The sequence below is a fragment of the Alexandromys fortis genome, unplaced genomic scaffold (assembly GCF_014885135.2).
Source record: "Alexandromys fortis isolate MF-2015 unplaced genomic scaffold, M_Fortis_MF-2015_v1.1 scaffold_207, whole genome shotgun sequence".
In the NCBI taxonomy this organism is placed as follows: domain Eukaryota; kingdom Metazoa; phylum Chordata; class Mammalia; order Rodentia; family Cricetidae; genus Alexandromys; species Alexandromys fortis.
Window position 1 is genome coordinate 2,623,300 of NW_026068106.1, and position 5,153 is coordinate 2,628,452.

Sequence of the window (5,153 nt, forward strand, 5' to 3'; positions counted from 1 at the left end):
GGGGAAACAGGATGATTGGGATAAAGGAAGGTTGGATAGGGGAGCAGGGAAGCACAAATCTTAGTTAAGGGAGCCACATTAGGGTTGGCAAGAGACTTGAACCCAGATGTCAAATCTTAAGCACAGAACCAACATTTTCTTTTTTATTTTTATTTTTATTTTTTTGGTTTTTTGAGACAGGGTTTCTCTGTGGTTTTGGAGCCTGTCCTGGAACTAGCTCTTATAGACCAGGCTGGTCTCGAACTCACAGAGATCTGCCTGCCTCTGCCTCCCAAGTGCTGGAATTAAAGGCGTGCGCCACCACCGCCCGGCTTAGAACCAACATTTTCTAGCAGTGCTTTTACCCCTTCCTACCTCAGTTATGGTTCTAAACATGATAATAATCATACTTGGGCTTTTGCTAGGGAATTAACTTTTTTATGTTTATTATCACAGTGTTCTAAGGATTAACTGTACAACACACACAAAATCACATATATTAGCATTCAATAACAGTGAACTCTCTTCCAAGGAGACAAGCTTCATGGGAGACTGGTTGTTTCTGTCTCTGGGGATTAAAATATAAGCAGACGATGTGGCATGTTTGAGAGCTATGGCTGTTTCTCTGCCAATTTTACCACCGGGCAAAAGAGGCCACTGTCACTTTGATCAAAGAGAATGACTTATTATGTTCTTCTGCTTTTGAAACTGTTAGTGATGCTCTGGACAGCTTCTGAGAAGTCAGTCTGAAAGACAGGGGAAATAATGCTTGCTTTCCCATGGGGCACTATGCCCATCAGTGAGCCTCAGGGATGCTAGTGCAGCACTTCTTTTGCCTCAACGTGCAAAAGAAGACAGTGACAACAGTTGTCCCTTTACAAGTTACTTTAAAGTTTCACAAATCTCCAGTTTCAATTCCTGTATCTAGACTGGTACTTCCTGGGTCATAAGCAGAGGGGAGGGTTGGTCTGGGAGACTATGGAGACTCAGGGTCCCAGTCTGAATGAGTACCATTCTGACTCCCAGATTGTTTAAGAATCATGGCCAAGACTGCCTTGATTGCAAAACACCAACTAGGGCTACATCAACCTGGTTAAATTCTCTTCCACACTGAAGAGCAGGATCCCTGATTTCTGGGCACTTCTTTGTAGCAGGGGATCTGTTTCCAGCCCCCAGTAAGGATTCCTCTCCCATCATGGAATCTAATGTTTGAACCCGTGGACTGGAAAGGGTGAGACACCCAGTCTCTCTGACTCATCCCCTCTTCTGTCTTAGCTCATGAGTGTTCCTTAAAATACAATTTTTGTCTCTAGCCCCTGGCCTGTAGTGGAGAGGGCTAGAGAAACAAGGAGGGACCTACTAACAGGTCTTGGGGTTATTAGGAGTGTGAACTTGAAGGAGATAATGGGAACTTAGTTCATTCCCTGTCTGTTTTGTTTCTTGTTTTGAGGCACAATTTTATTTCATAGCATGCCCCTTAAGACTAAGACCCTCAAGACAGTGAGCCAAAAGTTGTTTAACTGAATGAAGTATTTTGTTATAATAAGGTAAATCTGGTTGATACGTTTTCTCTTTCCAGGTCTCAAATTCAGCTTCTAGGCTCTTATATTTTACATTTATGGTGTTTCACCTGCATGCACAAGTGTAAACCACATACACACAGTGGCACACAGTGCCTATGGAGGCCAGCAAAGGGTGCTGGATCCTTTGGAACAGTAGCTACATGTGGTTATGAGTCACCATGTAGGTGCTGGAGTTGAACCTTGGTTCTCTGGAAGAACAGCCAGTTCTCCTAATCACTGAGCCATCTTTCCCTATTCAAGATTGTTTTATCGTGTGTGTGTGTGTGTGTGTGTGTGTGTGTGTGTTGGGCCAGAGGTCAATGTTAACTATTTTCCTCTACCTCTCTCCACCTTACATTTGGAGACAGGGTCTCATACTGACCCTGAACCTTATTAATTGACTCTATTGGCTAGTCAGAGAGTCTCCAAGGATCATCCCTGTTTCTGTCACCCAGAGCTGGGAGCTGGGATGGCGGCACAGTGCTGGTATTTGTTAGTAGGTGCAGGACCCTGCACTTAGTCTTCAGCACTGGAGTTGGCAAAGGTGTGATTTAGTAACTGGGCAGCAATTTGGACCCAAAGAGGCTTAGAGAGTGTGACTCAGCAGTGTGAACAGTAGGTTTTTCGGCCCCAGCAGCAAAGGCAAGGTGGGTACTGTTTGACAGGTTCTGTCTTGGGCATGGTGTGAGAGCCATTGGCCGTATTTGGGATGATCAATTCAGGTATCTGCCTGTCACTGGCTGAGCGTGACTGGTTTGTGAATGTTAAGATCCAGCTATTTGTTTAGAAAACTTCTTAAAATATGTAATTTTGGTTTTAGTTTCTTCACATATTGAGTTAGAGAGAAGGTTTTCTAACTAAAATTTAGTAGTCAGGGGGCTGAAGCATGAATGATTAGTTCAAGGCTGAGGCTAGCCTGGGCTACCTATCAAGTTAGCCTGTATCCTGAGGCTCTATCTCAAATTGATGTGGGAGTGATTTCTTACTAATAAAGAAACTGCCTTGGCCCATTTTATTGGATAGAAAATTAGGTAGGCGGAGTATACAGAAGAGAATTCTGGGAGAAAGAAGCTTAGTGAAGGAGTCGCCATGATGCTCCCACTCCAGACAGACGCAGGTTAAGATCCTCTCTGGTAAGCCAGCTCATGGGCTACACAGAATATTAGAAATGGGTTAGAACAATATGTAAGAGCTAGCCAATAAGAAACTGGACCTAGCCGGGCCAGGCAGTGTTTGAAAGAATACAGTTTCCGTGTAATTATTTCGGGCATAAGCTAGCCATGCGGACGGCCGGGTGCCGGGGACGCAGCCCTGCCGCTCCTATTTCAACATCAAATAGAGGAAAAAATAAATAAACAAGGCACACAGATGAACTTTCCTCTAAATTCAAGGACAACCTCAGGCCTTCCTCCAGTCCTACTTCTGTCTCTCACGGGGAAAGTTGGTTTTAATTGCCCTGTAATGTGTATTTTATGATTTCTCTGTCTTCAATTCCAGCTTGATCTTCCTGTTTCTTTGTTTGTCTTTGTAAAGTTTGAAGACGCCAACTGGATAGACACATTGTTCTTTCTTGTGCTGCACAGAACAACAAACACACAGGATTAGAAGGTGAGGGACAAGATAGGGAGGGTGGGGTCCTGACCAGGTCTCCACGTTGGTGTCTCCAGGAAGGAGTTTCTTTCTTTGAATGTTTCTTTATGCTTACCTTCACTTTTCACAAAGTGTCTCTCTCTAGCTTCTGAAGTGGAGCTGAAACAGAGGACCCATCTTTGGGGGCTAAGATTTTCCTAGCTGTGTTGGTCTTAGCGTATTCTCTTTCCATGGTGTGACTACGGTTTTTGTACTGCAGATCTACAAATCAGAATCCGCAGCTGCCTTATGGTGAATGTGGTTCTATAGTTTGGAAGCCACCAGAAGCCCCCTTTGGATGAGAGAAACTTTAAAGGAACCAGGAACTTTAAAAAATATTAAATAAAACAGATATGCATATATTGTCGTTTGCAAAAAATGGCCCCCAAAGGGAGTGGGCACTATTAGGAAGTGTGGCCTTTTTGGATGAACTGTGTCACTGCCCAGAGGGGCTTTGAGGTCTATTTTGCTTAAGCTTCTCTAAGTGTGACTGTCGGTCCTGTTGCCTCCAAGATGTAGGACTCTCAGCACCTCCAGCACCATGTCTGCCTGCACACCACCATGGTCCCTATCATGATGATAATGGACTGAACTTCTGAAACTGTAAGTGAGCCCCCTCAACTATAAATATCTTCCTTATAAGATTTTCAGTGTTCATGGTATCTCTTCACAGCAATAGAGACCCTAACTGAGAGAGCATACGATGTATGTATGAGCCTACTCTTAAATTTTGAAACAGCAAACTATTTAATAATGATCATAATAACTTTAAAAATACACTTGGGAATCAGAGAGATGGCTCAGCAGTTAGTTTGGGGGAACAGAATATGATCAAAATATAGTGTGTAAAAATGTAATTAAAAATAAAAAAGGGAACATTTACCCTTGTAGAGGACTTGGGTTCATTTCCCAGCACCCATGTGGTGGCTGACAATCATCTGTAACTCCAGTTCTAAGGGTTCTGATCCCTTCTTCTGACATCTGCAGGACTTGCACGCACATGGGGTACAGACATGCTCGGTGGGAAAATATATATATAATACAAACAAGCCTTTGGGCTAGAAAAATGGATCAATGGTTAAGAACACCAGCTGCTCTTACAGAGGACACAGGTTCAATTCCTAGCACCCACATGGAAGCTCGCAACGGCCTGTAACTCAAACTCCAGGGGGTCTGAGACCCTCTACTGACCTTCACAGATACCAGGCACACACATGAATACATGCAGGCAAAACATGCATACACATAGGATAAAGATAAATAAAACTTTAAAAATAAAATCAACCGAATAGTGGTGGTACACGCCTTTAATCCCAGCACTTGGGAGACAGAGGCAGGTGGACCTAATGTGGATTGAGTCCACCCTGGTCTACAGAGAGAGTGCCAGATAGACTCCAAAGCTACACAGAAATAAATTAAATCTACATATAAAATTCTTTCTTTTCTTTTCTTTTTTTTTTTTTGAAATTCTTATTTGCATGTTGACTATAATCTATTAACTTGAATTAGCTGGGAAATAAATTTAGAATTCTATACACTTTTTTTAGAATTAAGTTCAGCAATAAAAGTAGGTCAAATGATCTACATGATCTTTTTCAAGACCTGTTCTATGACGTCTATGATACAAGATAGAGTTCATTTTCAACGGTCTCAGGTATGAACAGAAAACTCTCTCTTATGAGTTCTCCTGCCTTTCTGAGTGATGGCATGACGAAATTTTCTCCTTCTCTGGGGATTCATTTTTCTTTGTGATAACAATTGGTTCTTCTGGATGAGTTTTAGAAAAGCTATGACAGACTCTTCAGTGTTTTAGCGGGAAGAAATAAGAGACACCCTGCTGTCCTCAACTCACAGGTGACTCTGCCTCGATGGTGGGCGTGTGCCCACTCCTTCCTCAATCCATCTTTAAAAACTTCTTCCCTACTCGTTTTCATACCCTCTGTAGGAATGGATCTGCTTTTGTTGGCTCATTTCTATGATATA

General features: G+C 42.7%; 1 protein-coding gene across 23 annotated transcripts in view; it reads left to right on the forward strand.

Moving 5' to 3' along the window:
* LOC126489682 (glutathione S-transferase-like) overlaps window positions 1-5,153 on the forward strand; it is a 48,054-nt gene that overhangs the window by 15,322 nt on the left and 27,579 nt on the right. For 13 of the 23 annotated variants that reach the window (XM_050124071.1, XM_050124069.1, XM_050124082.1 and 10 more), the window contains exons 1-3: window positions 2,574-2,674; window positions 3,039-3,149; window positions 3,684-3,773. The gene's annotated coding sequence lies outside the window, so the exon portion shown is untranslated. Of the gene's footprint in view, window positions 1-2,572; window positions 2,675-3,038; window positions 3,150-3,683; window positions 3,774-5,153 lie in introns of those variants that run through there. The other 10 variants (XM_050124087.1, XM_050124094.1, XM_050124077.1 and 7 more) reach the window with 6 other exon arrangements.